At 49.6% G+C, this 25,805-nt stretch overlaps 1 protein-coding gene across 1 annotated transcript in view; it reads right to left on the reverse strand.

Moving 5' to 3' along the window:
- LOC138283496 (multidrug and toxin extrusion protein 2-like) overlaps window positions 1-25,805 on the reverse strand; it is a 401,042-nt gene that overhangs the window by 76,457 nt on the left and 298,780 nt on the right. The window lies entirely within an intron of this gene.

Here is a 25,805-nt window from a genome sequence, read left to right on the forward strand (position 1 = left end):
CTCCCAGAAAGTCCTGGTGCGCCAGGCAATTGTTCAACTTCAGGGTGGTGACTCTGAGTTGAGTGGTCAGGTGCAGAGGTTAAACTCTGACCTGGTGGAGGGTCAGTGTGCCCTCCAGGAAGTCCTGGTGTGCCAGGCAATTGTTCAACTTCAGGGTGGTGACTCTGAGTTGAATGGTCAGGTGCAGAGGTTAAACTCTGACCTGGTGGAGGGTCAGTGTGCCCTCCAGGAAGTCCTGGCGTGCCAGGCAATTGTTCAACTTCAGGGTGGTGACTCTGAGTTGAATGGGCAGGTGCAGAGGTTAGACTCTGACCTGGTGGGGGGTAGGTGTGCCTCCCAGGAAGTCCTGGTTTGCCAGGCGGTGATCCAGTCTGAGGGTACAGACCCTGGGCTGGAAGACCAGGTTCAGGGTGTCCCCCCGGACCTGGAGGGAGGGGCTACTGATAACAGTGCCCCTACCATGTTGTCTTCTGAGGAGGCCACTCCTAGTTGGAGGGTGCTGGACCCCAGAAGGGAGGGCAGGGGGAGGGAAGCCTCACCCCGGGCCCTAGTCCAACCTGAAGGTACAGACCCCAGGTTGGAGGGCCAGTGGCAGGTTAACAGCCCTGCACTGGTGGAGGAATGGTACAGGGCGACTTCTGTAAGCCCCCTGGCCATGTTGGACTCTGGGGGTACCGCTCCGGGAGGGAGGGTACAAAGCCCCAGAGGGGAGGACCAGGTTCAGGCTGTCATCCCTGACCTGGTGGAAGGGAGAGTGGTTAAAGGGTGCCCAGCACCTGGGGCTACCGCCCCCCACTCTCCACAGCCACAGTGGTTGGAGAGCTTTGAGAGGCCTGGGGCCTGGCTCTCATCCCTGACAGCTGTCAGTAAGCACTGTGGCTTGCTGTCCGGGTGGACAGAGTTATCCCTGGGGAGGGGACAAGTGTCCCACCCCGGGGATAGAATGGGCAACACCACTGTGTTGGTCCTGGTGATACTATCCTGCTCCTGGGATACATCTGTGAGCAATGTAAGGTTAGGTGCTGCACAGATGGGATCCGCAGGAAAGGAGAAAGGTTCCCCATGGATGGGCTTAGTGGGCCCTGAGAGTATGGACAGAGGGATCCGATTGGAGTCAGGAAGGCGAAGAACTGGAGCATGCCCCTGCTGTTGTGGGCCTGGTTCCTTGTTCTGTCGCCTCAAACAGGGAAGTACATCAGGATAGTGATTGTTCTCCCCTGGCTTTAGGCTGGTGGGGGGTCATGTTGGACCTGGCTTTTTGACAGGGACATCCCCAAACTTTTTGCCTCCTTCCTCCTATTTTTTCTGACCTGTTGTTGTTGGCTTTTGACCTCTGAGCACTTTACCACTGCTAACCAGTGCTAAAGTGCATATGCTCTCTGTGTAAATTGTACTATTGATTGGTTTATCCATGATTGACTATTTAATTTACCTGTAAGTCCCTATTAGAGTGCACTACATGTGCCTAGGGCATGTAGATTAAATGCTACTAGTGGGCCTGCAGCACTGGTTGTGCCACCCACCTCAGTAGCCCCTTAACCTTGTCTCAGGCCTGCCATTGCAAGGCCTGTGTGTGCAGTTTCACTGCCACTTCGACTTGGCATTTAAAAGTACTTGCCAAGCCTAGAACTCCCCTTTTTCTACATATAAGTCATCCCTAATGTGTGCCCTAGGTAACCCCTAGAGCAGGGTGCTGTGTAGGTAAAAGGCAGGACATGTACCTGTGTAGTTATATGTCCTGGTAGTGTAAAACTCCTAAATTCGTTTTTACACTACTGTGAGGCCTGCTCCCTTCATAGGCTAACATTGGGGCTGCCCTCATACACTGTTGAAGTGGCAGCTGCTGATCTGAAAGGAGCAGGAAGGTCATATTTAGTATGGCCAGAATGGTAATCTAAAATCCTGCTGACTGGTGAAGTCGGATTTAATATTACTATTCTAGAAATGCCACTTTTAGAAAGTGAGCATTTCTTTGCACTAAAAACTTGGTGTGCCCTTCAATCCACGTCTGGCTAGGTTTAGTTGACAGCTCCTTGTGCATTCACTCAGACACACCCCAAACACAGGGTACTCAGCCTCACTTGCATACATCTGCATTTTGAATGGGTCTTCCTGGGCTGGGAGGGTGGAGGGCCTGCCCTCACACAAAGGACTGCCACACCCCCTACTGGGACTCTGGCAGACAGGATTGAGCTGAAAGGGAACTTGGTGCATTTCTTAGAGACTCTTTGAAATCACCCCCACTTCAAAGGCACAACTTAGTATAAAACAGGGCCTCTGCCCTACCTCAAGAGACACTTGCTGGAGAAGAAACCTGAACCAGAAACTACATCCTGCCAAGAAGAACTGCCTGGCTGCTCAAAGGACTCACCTGTCTGCTTTCTCCAAAGGACTGCTGTCTTGCTGTTGCCCTGCTGCCTTGCTGAACTCTTGTCTGGCTGTGAAAGTGCTCTCCAAGGACTTGGATAGAGCTTGCCTCCTGTTCCTTGAAGTCTCAGGACCAAAAAGACTTCTTCCTTTCACGTGGACGCTCCGTGCGCCGAAAAATTTCGACGCACAGCTTGTTTCGCGGCGAGAAAAACGCCGCACACCGACGCTGATCAACGCGACGCCCTCGGGACGATCGAGACTTCGACGCACAACCTCGCAAGGACAAAGCCGCCCGACTTCCAAGGAGAAATCGACGCGACGCCTACCGTGAGTGCGAAACTTTGACGCACGGCCTCGCAAGGACAACGCCGCCCGACTTCCAAGGAGAAATCGACGCAACGCCTGCCGTGAGACCAAAATTTCGACGCACGGCCTCGCAAGGACAACGCCGCCCGACTTCCAAGGAGAAATCGACGCGACGCCTACCGTGAGATCGAAACTTCGACGCGCAGCCCCGCAGAACGACGCGCAGCCGGAAAATAAGCAGGAAAATCCACGCACAGACCCGGGACATCTGGTAATCCTCGCGATCCACAAAAAGAGACTGTCTGCGCGCCGGAAAACGACACCCGACTTCCCCGCGTGGAAAAGAACGACGCAAGCCTATGTGTGCTGAGCGGAAAACGACGCACACACCCCTTTTTCCACGCATCTCTTCTCCTGTGGCCCTCTGAGGAGATTTCCCACCAGAAACCAGGTACTCTGTGCTTGAAAGACACTTTCTTGCTTTTTAAAGACTTAAAGACTCTTAATATCACTTTTCAGTGATATCTTTACAAATTCGTATTGCAACTTTGATCGTTTTGACCTACAATTATCCAGATAAATATTCTATATTTTTCTAAACACTGTGTGGTGTATTTTTGTGGTGTTATACTATGGTGTTGTATGATTTATTGCACAAATGCTTTACACATTGCCTTCTAAGTTAAGCCTGACTGCTCGTGCCAAGCTACCGGAGGGTGAGCACAGGCTGATTTTGGATTGTGTGTGACTTACCCTGACTAGAGTGAGGGTTCTTGCTTGGACGGAGGGCAACCTATCTGCCAACCAAAAACCCCATTTCTAACAGTTCCCTATTCTACTCACCAAAGAAGGTGTGCCAGATCATCTTGGCCTGCTGTATGCTTCACAACTTGGATTTGCGATGACAGGTGCCTTTTCCGCAGGAGGATGGTCCAGATGGAGGTCTTGTGGCAGCTGTGGAGCCTGTGGACAGTGAAGACGAGGAAGCAGAAGAAGAGGACATAGAGAACAGGAACACGGTGATCCAGCAATACTTCCAGTGAGACACAGGTAAGAAGACAACACTGCCTGCTACATCTGATTTAATTCTTTTACCTCTCATCTGTCTGTCATTTTCACCCAGTGTATGGACCCTGATTTGTCACTTTCCCATTTGATTTCACAGATGTGGGTCCCACTGTGTGACCTCTGCTTTGGTTCCGCATGGACTAGAGCTGTGTGACATGGGTATGTTGACATTACATTGGATATTGCATTTTCCCACTGTTATTGCTAATACACATTTTTGAAAGCACAGACTGACTCCAGATTGTTTTGTGATTTAAGGGTGTTTATTTAAGTGCTAAATAGTGGAGGGGGTTGTAAAATGGTCAGGGGTGATGGTGGAGGAATGTCCATGGCAGAGTCCAGTCTATTAGTCTCACAGGTGCATTGTCCAAAGGGGCATAGGAATTGGAGCTGGGGCAGTTGATGGATGGACAGGGTGACAAAGTGGGACAGAAGGATGACAATAAGGGTAGTCTCATTTCTTGGCAGGGGTCTTGGCATTGTTCTCTGTCTTTATCCTGGATCTCAGGGACTGTTTGCGGGGTGGTTCTCCATCTGCAGGGGGTGGGGTGCTGGTGTTGTGGTCCTGTGGTGGTGCCTCCTGTCCACTAGCGCCGGCGGAGGTGGTGGGCAGTTCATCGTCCAGGCTAGTGTCATGGGCCCCTTGTTGTGCCACAGTGTCCCTCCTGGTGTTGACGAGTTCCTTCAGCACCCCTACAATGGTGCCCAGGGTGGAATTGATGGATTTGAGTTCCTCCCTGAACCCCAAATACTGTTCCTCCTGCAGCCGCTGGGTCTCCTGAAACTTGGCCAGTACCGTTGCCATCGTCTCCTGGGAATGGTGGTAGGCTCCCATGATGTTGGAGAGGGCCTCGTGGAAAGTGGGTTCCCTGGGCCTATCCTCCCCCTGTCACACAGCAGCCCTGCCAGTTCCCCTGTTTCCCTGGCCTCTGTCCCCTGAACTGTGTGCCCACTACCACTACCCCCAGGTCCCTGGTGTTGTTGGGGTGGTGGGTTAGCCTGGGTTCCCTGTAGTGGTGGACACACTGCTGCTTGATGTGTCCTGGGGACAGAGGTATGGGCCCGCTGGGTGGGTGAGTGCTGATGTTTCCAGAGGGCAGAAGCTCTGTAGTGGCCTGTGTCAGTATGAGGGGGACCAACTGTCCCGAGGTCCCAGATGGGCCGGGCTGGTCATCTAGATCCAGTTGGACAGAGCTGCTGTCATCACTGTGGGCCTCTTCTGTGGGTGGAGTGGACATGTCTGGACCGTCCTGTCCGGTGACGTTGGGTAGGGGTCCTGCAGGGGTGTAAAAGCATGATTATTGCATCTGTGTGTGCCATGGTGTGCAATGGGTGGGTGACCCTGTAACCCAGTGCTTGCATACTTGTGTGGGACCTTGTGTGATAATGGTTTAGTGGGGGTGTATGGGTATGTGCAGTGGACTTGCTTTGGTGATGGGTGTCCATGCTTTGATGTTACATGCAGGGCTTGGGTTTGGGATGTGTGGTTTGTGATATTGGGACATTTGTGAGGAGTTGGAGTGATGGGGGTGAGGGCAAGGGTGGGGGTATGTGATAGCATGCAGGTGGGTGGGGGATAAAGTAGTAAAGATTTGCCTTACCAGAGTCCATTCCTCCAGCTACTCCTGCGAGGCCCTCAGGATGCAGTATAGCCAAGACCTGCTCCTCCCATGTAGTGAGTTCTGGGGGAGGAGGTGGGGGTCCGCCGCCAGTCCTCTGAACCGCAATGTGGTGTCTTGAGACCACGGAACGCACCTTCCCTGTAGGTGTTCCACCTCTTCCTGATGTCATCCCTAGTTCTTGGGTGCTGTCCCACTGCGTTGACCCTGTCCACGATTCTTCGCCATAGTGCCATCTTCCTAGCTATGGTGGTGTGCTGCACCTGTGATCTGAATAGCTGTGGCTCTACCCAGATGATTTCCTCCCCCATGACCCTGAGCTCCTCCTCAGAGAACCTGGGGTGTCTTTGCGGTGCCATGGGGTGGTGTGGGTGATGTGTGAGGTGGTGTGTGTTGTGATGTGTGGGGTGATATTTAGAGGTGTGTTGTGTGTGGTGCTTGGATGTTGTATGAGTATGGTGTTGAGGGCCTGTGGATGCTACTGTTCTTTCTGGTGGTGTCTCTCTCTGGCCTTCTGTCGTAATTGTTGTCGTAAGGGTTTGTGGGTGATGTGGGTGTGTGTTTTATATTGTATTGGATGTGTGGGAGTGGTGTGTGTATGTGTATCAGGTGTGTGTATTTGGAATTGTCCAATGTGGTTGTGTTTTGTAAATGTGTGTGTATAATGAGCATGGCGGTGTGTACCGCCAATGGAATACCACGGTTGAAAGACCGCCGCGTGGATTCATGGGTCATGATAGTGTGGGCGTATTCCTGTTGGCGTGACGGTGTCGGTTTTGTTATCGCCAGTTTATCACTGACATTTGGTGTGGCAGACTTGTTCGGGTGTCTGGAGTTTGGCAGATTACGAGCTGTTGGTCATTATGGCAGTGGCGGTATTCGGCAGCCGCAGCGGTGTGTTGGCGGTCTTCTGCACGGTGGTAAGCGGACTTTACCGCCAATGTTGGAATGACCCCCTTTATCCTTGGACTAAGCTTAGATTACTTTACAGCTTCCTCTACAATGGTTTAGCCATAGCCCCTATTCAGAAATCTCACAGTTAACTCATTTAGGGTTTTGTTCTCTTCTGATATTTCACTACAATTTCTTTTCCCCATATGGAATACTGTGTATTAAATTGTATGGATGGAAGATAAAAGCATGTAGCAATGTATTACCGGAAATTTGCTTTCTAAAAAGCTTAGCCTCAATTTTTTGTTATTGACATACAGGGTAAGATCCAAAAAGTTCACCTCAGATTTACTGGGGCTATAAGTTTTAGATTTAGATTTAGATTGTTCTCATTCATTTCATTTAAGAAGGATCTAGCACTGTTTTCAGTACCTTTCCATTTAATTAAGATTTTGTCTATGTACCAACTCCAATGGATAACGTGGTCCACCCATTGTGAATGATATTCAACTTGGATCACCTGCTCCTCCCACCAGGTCATATGCAAATTAGCATAGCTGGGGCCTAAGCAGATGCCCATTGCAGTCCTGCGTGTTTGATGGAACAACTTTTTATTGAACAAAAAGAAATTGCATTCAAGACACCTCTGAATCACTGCTAATAACTTTGAGTATGCTTTCACCGTCTGATGGGCCTTGCTTAACAGGCTTCAGCCCATCTCTATGCTGTATACTCGTATAAAGAGAGGTTACTTCAATTGTATTCAACAAGAGGTCATGATCCCAACCTATGGCATTCATTTTTTAAAGAAATTCTCCAGTGTCCTGGGCATATGACGGCCATCTGCGATCAAGGCTGTAATTTAGTCGAAACGTGTTGGATGTAAAGAAATGACGAGTTTTCAGATTTCACTTATAGTATGTTATGCGCAATGCCAGAACTTCCTTGAATGCTGGGAGAGGAGTTGTGGAATTTATACAGAGGTTGCTGTCTCCGTCTCAGCTGGTGCACCCTTTGTTGGGCACTGCAGTAGTCAGCAGTTCTTGTGGAGTTATATACACACACATACATATGTACATAATTGGGATTATGTGAAAACACATATTGAATTATATAAATTTGTTTGCAAATTACGTTTGATGAAACACTTTTCAAGCAAAACCATAATTTCCAATTCAAACTTGGATACTAAGAGACCTGAATTTTCAGGATTTACCATTGAAGATACTTCTGCTCTAGTTTTGATTAATGACATAGCTGAACAAGCAACAGATAATCCTATGGTAAGAATGTACGGATGGAGTCAGTCTTAAAACCATGGCTTTTACCACAAATCTGACTGGAAATAGCATGTTGAGACCTTCAAGTAGATTTAATCCCCAACTACCTAGTGGGAATTTGATTGATGTATTTCATGAGCTTGTAGTTGGTGATATAGACACATTTCAGACAAATTGTAAAATTAACAATGTGGGATCAGATAGGAATATTTCAAGAATTTCACATCTAGAGATTGGAGGGATTTGAATTCTTTAAACTCAAATAACTCCTTTATCATTAAACCTCCTGACAAGGGAGGTAACTTTGTTTTTTCAAAAATCTGTTTATTATTATTTTCAGTGTACTATAACATTATGATTTACATCAGCATTAGATAACAAATGTGTGCAATTACTAGTTAATTGCATATCCACATCAAGGAACAGTAGGTGTCAACCAGCTGATAACTAGACCTCCAATTAAAGTATTTAACCACATTGTGCCCGAACTCACATAGCTTAGGATAAACAGACATACCAATTCTAAAGAGAGGGTTCGTATAATAGAGTCTTCAAGCCTACAAACAGTTTGAAGGACTACAACTATCTCCATATCTCTTCCAACCATATCTGAGGACCAACTTGTTCGTACAATATTTTGCTGGCAGGTATATAATTTAAGCAAATCACAGATAACAATAAGGACATGAACAACTGTTGGAGTGCTATTTATACATTCAATAAGTTGTGATTAAAGCACGCCACTATAGGTGCGGGAATCTCCCTGCGCCATCCATTCACACCAGTATAGGACGGGGTTACATACAAGCCACAGACACCTGCCACCCTGGTAACATCCAGCCCCATCCCCAGAACCGAGACCGGACCGGCCTCTCAGGCACCAGCACCCCACCCTCACGCTCCCACTCCAGAAACATACGCGCGCCCACCCCAACAGTCAGGCTGATTCCTCCGCATCTGAGCCCTGTCTCATACCCCGCAAACAGGACACCATTGCCTCCCAGCTGTCCAATAGCGGACACTTGCGTAGCCCCAGCGCGTCTTCTCGCCTCCACGCCACTTCCTCCGCAGCTGCCCACACCTCAAATGAATATTTCCTGGCCTGCTCAGCTGGTGGGTCAGCTGATTTCCACCTGCGGGTTATCAGCCGCTTAGCCGTTATCAAGCCCAGATCCAGGAATCGTGCCTCAGCTCTATGCTGCCTGCCCCTAGGAATGAGGCCCAGCACACAGACCTCCCAGGTGAATGGAACCGGACACAATGTACACTCCGATAGAGAGCCTACAACCGCCCTCCAGAAGAGATGCAAGGATGGACAGGACCATAGCATGTGTATCATGTCAGCATCTTTGGAAGAACAACGGGGCAGGCCACATCTTGACGAGCAAAATATCTGTTCACTCGAGCCGGAGTGAGATAGGCCCTGTGGATGATATAGAATTAGATCAAGCGAAATCTAGAGTTGCAGGGCACATTAACGTGGCCTGAGAGAGCTGATTTCCACTGTGCGTCCGTAACTGAAGGGGACGCTTCCCTGTCCCAGGGCTGTGTGTATGAGCAACGCGTCAGTAAACCATCTAAGCAGGTGCCGCACTTGCCCCATCACCTGTATGTACTGTACCAGCAAATGCGTGGAAGGGGATACTGACACGTCACCCCACTTAGAGGTGAAAGACCTCAACAGCGAGTTCTATAACAGGAACTGTCCTGCAGGCAGCCTCGACTTCTGAACCAGTGTAGGAACCAGAATCAGCCCGCCATCATCATAGAGGTCACCCAGTGAGTATAACTCCGCCTCATGCCACGCACGTAGCTCGGGACCTGAAGTAATCTTAGGGCCATGAAGGGTACCCAGCAACACCAGGGCTGGAGCAAATGGGACCACCCCCCCGGTAAGGCGCAGGGACCTACGATAACAGCTATAAGCCACCTTACGGAATATTTGATCCGGCGATGCCACACGTGTGAGTGGGTGAAATAGGTGCGACACCTGCATGAGGGACCAAGGGCCTTCCGTGGTCGCCGTGTCTGTAAGATGAAGACCCGCCAACCATTTGGACACCTATTGGAGCTGAGAGGCCAGATAGTAGTGCTCCAGGTTAGGAACCGCCAGGCCGCTTCTCTAACGGCAAATACAGCTTTTTCAGCGCGACCCTACAGCGACCCCCATTCCAAATGAATTCCCACAACGTAGACTCTAGACTCCTGAAAAAGCTGGGGGGGATATAGTGTGGGAGGTTAGAAAAGTAATATAATAGGCGTGGTAAGACTATAATTTTTAGCAACGCTATCCTGCCTGCCACCGACAGCGGCAGCGTCTGCCAAAAAGCCATCTGGGATTTGATCGAAGACAACGCTTTCTTAAGATTTCCATCAACTAGGTCTCCCTCACAGTGATAAATACGGATGCCTAGGTACCTGAATGCATGTGGTTGCCATGGGACCGTGTTCCAGGCAAGACAAAGCTCTGGATTCGAAAGCGTAGAATCAAAAAGGGAAGAGGCATGATTTGGACCAATTGACCTTAAGGCCAGACAGCGAAGCAAACTGCTGCAACAGGGTCCCAACCTCTGAGAGGATTTGCGTAACATCCCTAAAATACAACAAAAGGTCATCAGCGTACAGCGATGCCACGTGCAGGCCGTCCCCCAGGGTAATACCCGAATCAGAACCCCTGTCGCACAAAACCACCGCCAGTGGCTCCATGGCAAGGGAAAACAACAGCGGGGAAAGGAGGCAACCTTACTTCGTACCTCTGCACACACTGACTGACTCTGATATAATGCCCCCCATCTTAACCCGGACCCGAGGATTAGTATATAGCAACTTAACCATCCGAGTAAAGTGGGGCCCACAGCCAAACCACCGCAAGACCCTGAAAAGATAGGGCCACTCTAGGGAATCAAAGGCCTTCTCCAGGTCGAGAACAAGACATCCCGCCCGTGGCCAGTCCCGTCTCGCATGGTGCATGATGCGAAACAGTCGCCTGATGTTGTGTGACTTATCCCTCGCCGGCACAAACCCATTTTGATCCGGGTGCACCAGGCCCGGTGTTATAGGCGCAAGTCACATTGCTAGTGTTTTGGCCAGTATTTTATAGCCTGTATTGAGCATTGCTAGCATTCGGTACGATCCCAACTCTACTGGGTCCTTGCCAGGCTTGGGAAGGGACACAAGCAGCGCCTCCCCCTGAGATGTTGTTAAACATCCCCTCCGCACTGCCTCCTCATGAACATGGAGTAGCTTGGGTGCAAGAATTGAAGTAAATGCCTTGTAAAAGTCAGCCGGCAGACCATCCGGGCCCGGCGTCTTACCAGACGCCAGTTCATGAATACTGGCCTGTATCTCAGCGAGATCAAGAGGCTCCTCCAGTGCATTCCCCGGGTCCGCCATCAGATGTGGGAGTTCCACACTATCAAGAAACTCAGTACAAGACTGTTCAGAGGAAATCACCATTGAGGAATACAGCGCCTGGTAATGCTGCGTAAACGCAAAATGTATTTCCCCAGGCCTATGCAACAGACGCCCAGACTCCGAGCGGATCTCCATAATCGGGTCATGGTCTCGGTCACCTCTGACCAGCCAGGCCAGAAGTTTGCCCGACTTGTTTGCTGAGGCATGCGATCTCGCTGAGTGCGCAGCATAATTCAGATGACGCAGCCGTTCAAGTAGCGACAAACGCTCAGCACGAGCCTTGGATAACCAGGCCTCCTCCGCAGGGCTCCGAGCAGCTTCCCTCTCTGGGCGCAGCGAGTCTCGCTCTATACGAGCTAGGTCATGTTCAATCGAGCGGCACAAATTCCACTGAGTCCCTATACAATGACCTCGGATAAAGACCTTAAAAACATCCCACTCCAACAGGCCCGTAGAGGCAGTACCATCGTTATGCTAAAGAAATTCAGGGATCACCGCGTCCAGTGATGCTTTAAAAGCAGTATCCTCCAAGAGCTCAGGTCTGAGTTTCCAGGTAGGGATAGCAGAGGGGGAGAGATCCCAACCCAACCGTACAATCTGTGGGTTGTGGTCTGAGTGCGTGCGCCCTAAGTAATCTACGCCTACGACTGCAGAGGTCAGGTTCCGCGTGCAGAGCATTCTATCTAGTCTTACATGGAGGGAGTGCAGAGCAGAATAATACGAGTAAACTCTGTCTGCAGCATTCCGCTGCCACCAAATATCTATCAGGTGCCATTGTTGCGTCCAATTTACCAACCCGCGTGCGGCTGCCACAGCAGGGGACGTAGGCAATGGGGGAAGGAACGATCTAAGTCAATATCAAGCACACTGTTAAAGTCCCCTCCCAGTGACCAGGGGTAGTCGCTCCAACCCGCTAAGTGGTGAGATAGATTGTGCAGAAAAGACGTCTGATCTACATTTGGGGCGTATATAGTGCCCAAAACTATGGCCCGACCCGCAAGCCGTCCACGGACTAGGGCAAATCTCCCTTGCAAGTCTATGATCTGCTCCTCTGCTACAAAATGGACACCCGCTTCAATTTAAATCCGGGCACCCCTGGCATAAGTGGTGTGTCCTGTGGCATATAGCTGCCCCCTCCAGCACCGCTGCAAGCGAGGGAGCTCTGAGAGCGCTAAATGGGTCTCCTGCAAAAAAGCGAGGTGGACGGAGTGTCTTTGAAGATATGAGTATGTGGAGTACCTGCGCCTAGGCGTGTGTATGCCGCGCACATTCCAAGTGATCACAATATATGGATTCATGGTGGCATCAGTTTAGTACGCTGGCCCACCGCCCGTCCTGCCCTTCAGTGTGACGCTGCACGCGCAGTAGCAGACTCCCAGCACCCGGTCAGACGCCCTGTATACAGCCTCCAACAGAACCAGAACAAAACCAATACTATTAGAGCAGATAAACAACCGGTCTCCGCCCAAACCCAGCAACTTGAACATTCAACAACATAATTACACATTCTAATTCTCCGTTAGCAGGAGAGTGGGGTAGGCCAAATCACACAAGGAAGCGAGCGCTCACTAAACCAGTAAACCCAGCTATAGTGGATAACAGAGGGGGGGGGGCAGCGGCTAACTGCAGTTTTTAAACAGCAATCGGAGATAGCTACAGTGCCAGCGACAGCCTGCACGGTCTATCCATGGGAGTTTCCCATGCCTCGCAGTCGGGCCAACTGATGGCACATATTAAAGAATACATCATCTCTATTTGTCCAGGCGTCCCATTTACTCCAAGCGGGAGGTTGCAGCATTGCCAGGTCCTCCAAATAGGCCTCTGCAGGGCCTAGAAAAGTTTGTCCGCAGTGGCAGGCATCACAGACGGGCACTCCTAAAAGCCCAACTCCGAGAGCCAATCCAGTGTGGCAGGCCGGTCACTGGGAGGCTGTGAAAGTTCAGTTTCCGATTCCGACGCCGCTGGAGAGACACTGATAGCTGCAGCCGATTGAATCGCCTCACGCCGCTCCTGTATGAGCTGTTCCAAGTCCAGAGCATGTGCCGCTACCTCCGTGGTCGCACCACCTCCCTTACGGCTGCGCCTCGCCAGACTGCACCTACTCTTCGATGCGGGCGGGTTCCTCTCCACTTCCTGGCCCGAGACGCGGCCCGTTGACTCCAGCAACTCCCACGCCACTTCCGGCGTGGTGAAGAAATGAGATTTATTCTCAGCCACGGTGCGGAGTTTGGCGGGGAATAGTAGAGAGTATTCCAGGCTCAGGGCTCGGAGTCTGCGCTTCAAGGGCAAGTAGGAGGCCTGGTCCTTTTGCACCACCAGAGTATAGTCTGGAAACAGCATTATTTGTACATCGTCCACTCGAGGCGGCGGGGAGGATCTCACAGTCCTGCGTATAATATCACGATCTACATAGTGGAGCAAGCGAATTATAAAGGGACGAGGGCCAGTTCCCGGAGGCCTTGGCCGCGTGGGGATTCGATGAGCTCGCTCCCCCGAAAAAAAAGGGGTTAGTGTACCAGCTGCCACCAGTCCCCGAAGCCAGCTCTCAGAGTAGGCCACTGCGCCCCTGCCCTCCGCTCCTTCCGGTAATCCAACCACTTGTATGTTATTTCTTCTGTTGCGGCCCTCCGCGTCTTCCACACAACGCTCCAGCTCCACCACTCGTGTTAAAACATCCCCCATCGTAGACTCCAAAGGAGACGTCACCGGTGTCAGCTCATCCACTCGCGCCTCTATCATACCTGTTTTAGCCGCCAGATTCTGGTGGTCAGTGTGCAGCAAGACAAGGTCACTGGCCACCTCGTCGATCTTAGCTTCCAAAGATGTGCGAGCCCGCTCCAGCGAGTCACCGATGCCTTCCACCGCAGCCAGCACAGCATCTAACTTCTGGCTGTCTTGCGCCGCAGCATCCTGTGACCTCCCAGCACCAGTGCCAGAGCGAAGGAGGCCCATCCCCGCCATGATCAGGGCTAATGTGAGCTCCAGCCAGCTCCACTCCACTCACCAGCTGACACACCACCAGCTCCTGCAGCCTAGAGCCCCCCGGCGCACCCTGCTTGCGCGGGAAGACCAGGCTAGGAGACCGCTAAAACCAATGTGGCAATCACGCGGCAAATTGGGCCCACCAGGACAGCCTCTAGCTCCTCGCAGTCCGCCACCACACTAGTTTAAGTCCTCCCAGCTGCTTCCGATGCCGATCTGACCAACGCCTCACCAGATCTTCAAACAGGGCTGGGCCCGCTTGCTTGCGCCCCCAAGACAGCGCTGCGCAGCAGCACGAGCAGCCCAGCCCACGGTTGCTCCACTGCCTTCCTCCTGCCTCACCCCTCCAAGCCACTGTGCACCAACCTCAGGCCATTGAGGCCGTAGTCAAACATTCCAGTCAGGGGTAGGCTAGTAGTCCAGGCCACGTGGCCAGCAGGCCAAGCTCTCCCCTTCCGCGCCTAAGCGCTCCTTACGGGAGGCTGGCGCCCCCATCGCACAACTGTAGGGTCCTCCCGCTCCTCTTCTCCCCCGATGGGACACTGCCTCTCCAGGGGCCTCCTCCAGGCTGGTTTCCGCAGCCGGGCCCCACCGCATCGCACTCGCGCGCCACAGCAAGTCCGCGCCCGCCGCTCACTTGAGCCCGGCGGGCCGCGTATCCACATGGGCCCGCCCGATTCCGCTCTGCGCCGCTCTGGGGAGCCGGCGCCGAGCTCTGGGGAGCCGGCGCCGAGCTCTGCTACTGCCGGGGCTCCACAGCTGTCCAGCACCTTAATTAAACCGGCGCCGCCAGCCTTCAAACCCCCGTGTGGCGTTGGATGAGCTGGGAGGGACACAGAGCTCTCTTAGTTCGCGTCCAACATGAACGCCGGCTTGGCCTCACCCCCCAAGGGAGGTAACATTGTTATTATAAATGTGGAGGACTATATACATGAGGCGCAGCACCAACTAACCAATGAGAGTCATTATGAGAAGCTACAAACAAACCCTATTGGACAATATCAGAAAATCTACCATGAATTGTTAGAACGTTGGCATGCTGACGAACTGATCGATCATAATTAGTATCTATATTTGAAAATTGACTTTCCTAAAGTTCCATGCATCTATTTTTTACTGAAAATTCACAAAAATGCACAATGCCCTCCTGGGCGACCCAATGTGAGCATGAACCTGTCTCTTCTAGAGAATACTTCGAGATATCTGGATCTCTTTCTATGTCCATATGTAACTGAATTATCATCATATTTATATGATCCTAATGATTTTTTATCTAAAATACACAACATTCCATGGCAGAAAAGTTATGTAATGGTCACAATGGATGCTGCTTCTCTCTATACTTTGATAAAGCACGAATATGGCATGGAAGCCTGTAGATACTTTCTGAAAACACGTCTCATAGAATTTTTACAACATAGTGAAATGCTCATGTCCATGTTATCATTCTGTTTGATACATTATGTCTTTCTATTTAATAATGAGTATTATCTTCAGAAACAGGGCACAGCCATGGGTGCATCTTTTGCTCCCACATATACGAATTTCTATATGGGATGGTGGGAGAAAGAAATAGCTTGGTCAGATGCACATGACACTTTCAGGGACAAGATCGTACTGTGGATACGCTATATTGATGATCTGTTCCTAATATGGGATGGTCAGGAAGAATCTCTACATGAATACATTCAGGTGCTCAATAACAACAAGTTGAACATCCGTCTTGAGACAGTCTGGAGTAGAGAGTCCATTGAATTCTTGGATGTCCAACTTGTCATTAAAAATGATAAATTGGAAACCACTGTGTACCGCAAACTAACGGCATGTAATTCTATACTGCATGGAAACAGTGGCCATCCGAAAGCAATAAAATGGAGCATACCTTACAGTCAATTCCTGCGGGCGCACAGGATATGTTCGGAAGATGCTGGTTTTGGGATAGCTATGGAAGATATGACCCAAAGATTTTTGAAGAGGGGTTATCCCCATAAAACTCTTGTTGATGGTTACAACAGGGTCAAAAGCAAAAACAGAGACAAATTGCTTTTTAAAAAACAATCTATGTTGGACAATCCAGATTCCAATCAATCTCCACTGAGACTGTTTCTGGAATTCAACCAGCAACATATGGCTCTGAAAAACATTTTACAACGTATGAAGTCTATTCACAACTAATGTCAACAGGTCATGGTTGACCAAGAAAAGTGTGGGATTCTTTAAGTGTGGCCATTGCAAGGCCTGCAATTATGCATGTAATACACAGGAGTATCAAACATTTGATAGAAGGAAATGTGATATTAAAGAATGGATCACCTGTGACACTCAATGTGTCACATATGTGATTGAATGTGGCTGCCAAAAAAATATGTAGGCAGAACCATTCATAAACTCAAAATTAGATTTTTACAACACTTTAGAGACAATCAGAACCAGGACAGAACCTATCCATTGGCCAAACATTTCTGGGAGGTACATGGAGGTGATTGTAGTATTGCTTCTATGGGATTAAATCTATCAAACTGGGCCCGAGAGCAGGCAATAGATTATCTGAACTAAGGCAAATGGAATCTAGGATAATCCTATTACTTGGTTCAGAAAATCTGTGGGGACACAATCTTGATGCGGAACTGTATGTCGATCTATGATGTGATACAAGAACATCAATTTTGGAATATTTTTGTTGTTTATTATTGAAATCGTTGGTCAACGCATGATTGTATAGATGTTTTGACCATATTGGTGCTGCTATATAACTATCTTGTATTTTCATTAATGTTTTTTTCTTTTTTCTTTTCATACACACTTTATCTAATAACTGTTTTCATTATTCACTGATGATAAGCACTTTTTTGCACTAGACACTTTAGGGGTATGCCCATGAGCTATTTTAGAAACTATTGGCTGATCTTCCTCCATTGCTATATATGGTGATATCATGGTGGAGTGATGTGAGATCTTTATGAAATTTAATAAGGAGGAGCAGGATGTCCTCTTTGCTCGTGGAAGTCTGAGCCTCTGCTCTGGGCAGACGTTGAGGCTTTGAATCCCCCTCCTCTGAGCAGTGGGGGTGTCAGGCTTGTGGAGCATGTCCCATATTGAGGACAAGAGCGATGAGTTTTGATTTATTCACTGCCATTGCAAGCCAGAAGCAGGGAGGAGCCAATCCACCAGTGGTGCATAGCAAAGAGGGTTCAGCGTCCTCACCGACAAGCAAATGTCTTTCCTGCGCCTCCAAAGATGGCCACTCGGTGAAGAGCAGAGCTAGGCTGTCATAACCATGTAATTATAAAAATCAATGAACGCCACCGCAGGCCAGTCCACTCCTTGAGCTGAAGGAAGAAAGAGTGTGTTGCCAAGGGCATGGGTGTCTTACTTGCAGAAGGCACGGAAGGGCTCCTACATCTATGAGTATGTCTGATTAGCCAGTGCCTCCCTCCCAGTCTCAATAAATTGGTGGTCTCCACACTCAAACTTGCAGGGCCTGGTAAGAGGCCACCGACTGTGTCCATAAGGTGGGGTTCAAGTGTGCCAATAACCATTTATAGACTTGCCTCGACTGCCAGCGGCATCAATATTGGTGCACCTATGGGGCTCCCACTAGGCCACTACGCCACAATTGCTATTTAGTTGTAAGGAGTGAATATGGGCAAGAATGCTTTGCTGTCAGGGGAGCTGTGTACAACTAAGATAAAAGGGGTGCCTCACACTTACAGGAGCGTCCTCCCGACTTTCTGTTGATCCCAATGTGAGTCAGCTAGCAGGCGCTGATTCAGTATGTGCACCGCACCCCTGTCATACACTCCAGCAGGCATGGTGCTAGGCCAATGAGTCTGCAGACAGTCTAAGGCTGGGCCATGCAGCAGGTCGTCGCCCTCCAGTATAGCCGCCACACCTCCTGCCTCACCTCCGGTCCTCATTGTGGGCGATGATGTGTCCGGGCCTGGCCACGCCCGCGCCTACTCTCCTGCGTGAACCGGTAAGAGTTGTCCCCTCGTGCCCCCAAGCCGTAGGAGGCTAGCTCTCTATATAGTGTATGAAAAAGACGTGCACTGTTCAGAGAGTCAAGGCAACCGCACTTTGGTATCCAGAGGTAAAAAGCAGATCACCTAATGCTCTGTGTTTGTAGTAGTGTGGGCAAGCAGTTAGGCTAATCCAGGAGATATTCTATGCATTTGTTGTATTCACAGTATCAATAATTGTGGAGACACACTCAGAAGGAAAACTCAAGACCAATTCACAAAAATACTCCAGATTTTTATAACCTTTTTAAGACCAAGATTGTACCCAGTACCCAGATGTAAGATCAAAGGTTCTAAGGTATGTGGCTGCCCCTAATCTGAGCTCATCAGCTCTTGGAATTGGGGTGCATCAGTTTTTGTCACAACATTAAGGCCCCTAGAGTCTACACATAACCTCTATTCCTTTTTCTCTCCCTTGGGGTGACGTTTGGGGACTAAAATTACTGGGCTGGCCTAAAGGCTCTCAGAGGGTTCAATGACACCCACATCCAGCATTTTGTTTACTTCAACTTGAATGCTTTCTCCGACATGGTCTGACTATCTTTACATTTTATTTTTGACAGGCAAGCTGTCTCCATTGTCCATATCATGGGTAAACAAACACAAATGACGGACGGAATGCGGAACCAATCAAACATTCACCCCCAGTCACATATCTGGGTTTAATCCATCAATGATTTTGCTCACCATGCCTCCCCAGTTTGGACCCAGCCACATGCAAATCAGTCTTGACCCTGTTCCCCATTGGGAACAGTCCAGCCCGAACTGCCAGGCCAGGTTCTCCCTGGACGGTAAACAAGCATCCTGGTACCAGTTTCAGGGCTTCACCCTTCATCATCCAGGCTAGCTTGAATCCAGTGGCATAGTGAATCCAGGACCCACGTCTGGGCAAAAGCAAACAAACACAAATGACGTACAGAATGCGGAACCAAACAAACATTCACCCCTAGTCACTGATCTGGGTTTAATCCATCAATTATTTTGCTCACCATGCCACCCCAGCATGGGCCCAGCCATGTGCAAATCAGTCTTGACCCTGTTCTCCATGGGAACAGTCCAGCCCGAACTGCCAGGCCAGGCCCTCCATGGACCAGTAACAAGCATCCTGGGACTGGTTTCAGGGTATCAATCTTCATCAACCAGGCTAGCTTGAATCCAGTGGCAAAGTGAGCCCGGGACCCAAGTCTGGGCATTCCCAGCGCACTTATGGCAACAAAAGCAAACAAACACAAATGACGGACAGAATGCAGAACCAATCAAACATTCACCCCCAGTCACAGATCTGGGTTTAATCCATCAATTATTTTGCTCACCATGCCACCCCAGCATGGACCCAGCCATGTGCAAATCAGTCTTGACCCTGTTCTCCACGGGAACAGTCCAGCCCGAACTGCCAGGCCAGGCCCTCCATGGACCGGTAACAAGCATCCTGGGACTGGTTTCAAGGTATCAATCTTCATCAACCAGGCTAGCTTGAATCCAGTGGCAAAGTGAGCCCGGGACCCACGTCTGGGCATTCCCAGCGCACTTATGGCAACAAAAGCAAACAAACACAAATGACAGACAGAATGCAGAACCAATCAAACATTCACCCCCAGTCACAGATATGGGTTTAATCCATCAATTATTTTGCTCACCATGCCCCCCCAGCATGGACCCAGCCATGTGCAAATCAGTCTTGACCCTGTTCTCCACGGGAACAGTCCAGCCCAAACTGCCAGGCCAGGCCCTCCATGGACCGGTAACAAGCATCCTGGGACTGGTTTCAGGGTATCAATCTTCATCAACCAGGCTAGCTTGAATCCAGTGGCAAAGTGAGCCCAGTGCCCACGTCTTGGCATTCCCAGCCCACTTATGGCAACAAAAGCAAACAAACACAAATGACGGACAGAATGCAGAACCAATCAAACATTCACCCCCAGTCACAGATTCGGTTTAATCCATCAATTATTTTGCTCACCATACCACCCCAGTTTGGACCTAGTTATATGCAAATCAATCTTGACCCTGTTCAAGCTCCTTAGCCTGGTTTTCTGCATCAGACATTTTTCTTACCAAAGTTGGGACCTTTTTAAAACCCTAGAAAAACGTTTGGAAACTTGGGAACCCTTTTGAAAAAAGGTTTTCCAAGGCCTACCTGTGGTGAAGACTTTTAAATTCTAATCACCATTTCAGGGACCTAACCACGGTCCTAGCAAGTAATTTAAAAATTTTGAAATTAGTCCAATTGAAAAATACATTTAGGCTAAAGACAATTTTTAGAGTTATTTGTGTGATCACTTAAGGACAGAGTGGTATCAGCAAATGCAAAGTCTTACATCCCACTGCTGACCACCAAATGTAGGAGGCTGGCTCTCTATGTAGTGTATGAAAATGATGTGCATTGTGCAGAGAGTCCAAGCAACCCCCCTTTGTTATCCAGAGGTAAAAAGCAGAACACCTAGGGGCATATTTATACTCCGTTTGCGCCGAATTTGCATCGTTTTTTTCGACGCAAATTCGACGCAAAACTAACTCCATATTTATACTTTGGCGTTAGACGCGTCTAGCGCCAAAGTTCATGGAGTTAGCGTCATTTTTTGGCGTGAACACCTTCCTTGCGTTAATGATATGCAAGGTAGGCATTCCCGTCTTAAAAAATGACTCCGATGCATATCCAGGGTATTTATACTCCTGGGCAAAAATGACGCCCGGGAGTGGGCGGGGCAAAAAACCCCGCATTTGCGCCGGATTTTAACGCCTGGGTCAGGGCAGGCGTTAAGGGGCCTGTGGGCTCAGAATGAGCCCAGAGGTGCCCCCCCTGCCCCCAGGGACACCCCCTGCCACCCTTGCCCACCCCAGGAGGACACCCAAGGATGGAGGGACGCACCCCAGGGACATTAAGGTAAGTTCAGGTAAGTATTTTTTTTTTTTTTTTTTGTGGCATAGGGGGGCCTGAATTGTGCCCCCCACATGCCACTATGCCCAATGACCATGCCCAGGGGACATAAGTCCCCTGGCCATGGCCATTGGGCAAGGGGGCATGACTCCTGTCTTTGCTTAGACAGGAGTCATGTTAATGGGGGTTGGGCGTCGTAAAAAAATGGCGCAAATCGGGTTAAGGCAATTTTTTTGCCTCAGCCTGACTTGCCCCATTTGTGGACGCCCAAACGCCATTTTTCCCTACGCCGGCGCTGCCTGGTGTACGTCGTTTTTTTTCACGCACACCAGGCAGCGCCGGTCGGCTAACGCCGGCTAACGCCATTCAATAAATACGGCGCCCGCATGGCGCTTCAGAATGGCGTTAGACGGCGCAAAATTTTTTGACGCAAAACTGCGTTAGCGCAGTTTTGCGTCAAAAAGTATAAATATGGCCCCTAATGCTCTGTTTTTGTGGTAGTGTTGGCAAGCAGTTAGGCTAATCCAGGAGATATTCTATGCATTTGTTGTACTCAAAGTATCAATAAATGTGAAGACACACTCAAAAGAATAACTTGAGACCAACTTACAAAAATACTTCAGATTTTTATAACCATTTTTAGACCATGATTGTCGATATACGGTAAGCACTTCTTTTGTTATGATGTTTATAAAATGTTCTGTTTCGTGCGCAATTAAATACCATAGGAATCAATGGGAAAAACTTTAGAAATGCAAATAAAATCAGGCAATGCTCTCACAAATGTCACCTTCTATTTTTAGGTTGAGGTCATCAAAGTTTCCAGAGGGCAAGCCGGAGAATTGGGTTTAATCTATCACAAGTCATTACGCCAGACAGATGTCAGCCATGCCACAGCGGAGACCACGTGGCAGCCATGGCACTCCATGACAAGGCTGATGACTTCGAAAAACGTTCAAGGTAAAATAACATTTGCATCCGGGGCCTGGCTGCCTCCATTCTGCCAGCTGATCTCGTGTCACATATTAAAGCCCTCTTTGTTCACATCTTGCAGCTTCCCAATGAGGCACTGGTCCTCTAATATTGCATCCACAGGGTATATTCTGCTTTCCAACAACAAAAGATCCTGGCATTGGACATTCTGACTCGAGTTCACTTCTTCCATCAGAAGGAACAGAATCTGGGGGCTACTCAGCAACAGAAACCTACTGTCTTCTGTGGAGACTCTATTTCTTTGTTTCAAGACATATTGGCCCCACATTAGCCCACTGGAAAGATTACAAAGATGTTACTCACCATTTGCAGCACAACAAAATCCTGCATCAATGGCGCTTCTGCGCCACACCCATTTTACACATTAAGACAAGAGGATTGCAGCTAGCTCAAGAAGCGCTCCACTTATCCCCCAATCATATATGGATCAGCCCTGTGAGTTGAGACCTTGCTCTAGTGGATTGAGGGTGGCTGGCCCTTCCAACCTTCAAGACGGGCAAAGAGAAAGGTGCAGAAGCAGCAGTGACAGGCCAATAAAGAATGCCAAACCCCCCTCTTCAGACAACAACACATCACCTTGACCACTCTGTCACCACCAGCAGGACTTTGATTGAATTCTTCCCTTGCTCTGTGACTGATCTGGGGGAGAGCAGACAGTCTTTCTCTTCTCCTGCCAATAACTGTTTTTTTCCCCTCAATTAGATTATAAGTATGTCTAGGGGGACCCGCATGGATTACCCATGATCTTGACCCTTCTCTATCGCTCTATACAATTGTCTTTAAAAGTATAATTTTCCATTCTTCCTAACGTTTGTCTTTTGACTCGTTACCTGTTTTTTCTTGACGACTGGTGGCCCGGGGGCTCCCCAGCTTCATGGCCCTCTATCTCTGTTATTGAAGATTCTGTTCTTTGTTAATTGTTCACTTCTACTGATACACAAGTGCATTACATGCTGCTTCAGGGGGAGGGAGCTAGGACCACATCATTCTGCTCTGGATGTGTTGTGAACTTACACACAAGCCTACACATGACCAGTCTCCACATCATTTTCCTCAACATACAGGGTCTGAACACCTGGCTCAAATGTAGGGTACTAACAAATTGGTTGCACCTCAAAGAAGCTGATATGGCAGTTCTCCAAAATATGCATCTTGTCAAAGTGGGCACCAAACGCTACCATTCCTACTGGTACCTCACTGTTGCTGCGCTCATAACTCCCAGGAAATAGCTATTCTGCTCCACAGTGAACTCTCCTTTACCCTAGACAGTACATACAGAGACCACGAAGGATGACAACTAGGCATGTAGGACATGTTTAGTTCCACATGACTTACCATAGCCTCAATTTATGGTCCCAGAGATATGGAGGAATTTCATACTGACCACCGAACATTTCCTGAGGGATCTCTCAGTTTCATTGAGGTGAATTGGTAGTAGGCAGTGACTTTAATATCCCTCTACATCCTCAACTTGACCACTCCCATCCTCTGCAGGATGAATCTCGTACACCCACAATATTGGACCTGACCGTAGTGGATGCTTTGCGTCATCACCACCCCCAAGAGCGGGACTATGGGGGTCATTATGACCCGTGCAGTCTTCTGACCACCAGGGCAAAGGTGGTGGTTTCACTGCCAACACGCTGGCGGTGAAGACTGCCACATTATGAGCCAACCCGCCACATCTCCGATCATACTGCCAGGGCGGTGTGATCCGCAGGGCCGGAGATGAGCATCTCAGACCTGGTGGTCTACAGAAGACCCCCAGCGGTATTAGGAGCTGGCTTTCCACCACGGTTTCTGCGGTGGTAGCACCGCCACAAAGACCCTGGTGGAAGGGCTACCAGTGACAGGGAATTTCTTCCCTGTCAGTGGCAGACTACTCCCCCCCCAGCAAGCACAATACCCCCCAACCACCAAGTACAATACCCCCATCCCCCCTCAAGGTACAGAGTCCCCCACCCCATCCCAACTCTCCCTCCCTGCATACATGCACACGCACACAGACACCCACACACACCCCGCATACACTCATTCACCAACACTGACATACACACATTCACTCACATGCATCCCTACACGCATTCACTTCAACACACATACTCGCATTCATCACAACACTCATACTTGTATTCACCACAACACACATTACCGTCATTCACTCCAACATTCATACACGATTACACACATGCATACACATTCATATGCACACAATCAGACAACACCCACTCACTCATGCACACACAATACCCCCCCACCCTCCCAACACCCTCCCCTGTTGGATGCCAGACTTACCTTGTCCGGCAAGGAAGTCGGCCGGCAGGGAACAGGAAAGGGTGCTTCCCCTGCCGGCAGTGCCCCGCCATTATGACACCGCCAGGCCGTATTACAGGTTGTAATATGGCTGGCAGAGTCCTTTTGACAGGGCAGGGCTGGTGGTGGAACCGCCCATGCGCCCCTGCCTGCCAGCACGACTACTGCTGGATTTCCACCCAAAATGTGGTGGAACTCCAGCAGTACTCGTACTATGGTGGGTGGAAGACTGCCAGCATTGGCGGTCTTTTGGCACCCCTGGCTTTGGCTGTCTTGTTAAAAGACCACCAGAGTCATAATGAGGGCCTATTTGTTCTATTCCAATGCCCACACGACATATTTCCGACGCCGAACCTCATCGACACCAAAATTGATATTAGCGCCATCTCGGATCATGACCCAGTCTGCTTGACGCTAAGCCCATTGGTCCCACATTGCCCATTCCCCTTGCCATGGGTCTTCAGCGAAGTAGCGCTTAGAGACCCAGTACTACGTGATTGCATTAGGGAAGCCACAGAATGCTCCTTCCCTGAAAATTACACTGGTGAGGTGTCTCCGGAGAACCTGTGGGACGCTGTAAAAGTGGTCTTCCAAGGGGGACATATCTCCCATACAGCAACATTTGAAAGGGCGAACAAACTTCGCCAGCAACAATTGGAGACTCAGATACAACAGTAGACGTGCAACATAGGCAGGGGGTCTTCCATAGGACCCTAAGAGACTTATGCCAACTCAGAAGTGACCTCAAACACCTCCTAATGAAATTGGCAGCCAAGAAGCTGCTCTACATTAATGAAACATATTACGAAAAATGAGACAAGGCAAATAGACTCCTAGCACATAAACTGCGTATCCACTCCACTCGCAATACCATTAGGGAATTAGTGGATTACTAGGGATGGCTCTGTCGCGAGATGGACAAAATGTTTAAGGCCTTCCGAAGCTACTATTCTACTCTTTACCAGGCTCAACAACTTGATACCCAGATTCAAGATGACTGCCTGAGCACCTATACTCCCCCAGATAGGTTAGAGAAGTACGCCTCCTTGAAGATGATATTAGTCCAGAAGAGGTCCAGCATCGATTAGTAATCTACCTCCACACAAAGCACTCAGCCCTGGCAGCTACACTGCCACTTTTAGAAAGCCTGTGCCTCTCTACTGATAGAGTTCCTTGTGATGGTGTTCAATTCATTTGTGATCTCTAGAGTGGTCACGGATACCATGCTGGAGTCTCATATTATCCTCCTTCTTAAGCCAGACAAACCCACCTCACAGTGCCCCTCATAGGGGCCCATAGCTCTGCTAAATTGCCATGTGAAGCCATTCACCTCTATCCTGGTTGCCCACCTACACCAAACCTGGCCATTCATAATTGCTCAGACCTAGTCTGGCTTCATTCACAACCAGCAGGCAAACAACAACACGCGGCTGGTAGTGCCTCTTAGGGAACTGGTTGAATGGGAGAAGCAACCTATGGCCCTTCTTCCCCTTGATGCTGAGAAGGTATTCGATAGATTAGATTAGAACTATGGGGGTCATTCTGACCCCGGCGGTCTAAGACCGCCGGGGCCAGGGTCGCCGGGAGCACCGCCAACAGGCCGGCGGTGCCCCGCAGGGCATTCTGACCGCGGCGGTTCGGCCGCGGTCAGAAGAGGCAAACCGGCGGTCTC

Source organism: Pleurodeles waltl, chromosome 3_1, assembly GCF_031143425.1.
Source record: "Pleurodeles waltl isolate 20211129_DDA chromosome 3_1, aPleWal1.hap1.20221129, whole genome shotgun sequence".
Taxonomy (NCBI): Eukaryota; Metazoa; Chordata; class Amphibia; order Caudata; family Salamandridae; genus Pleurodeles; species Pleurodeles waltl.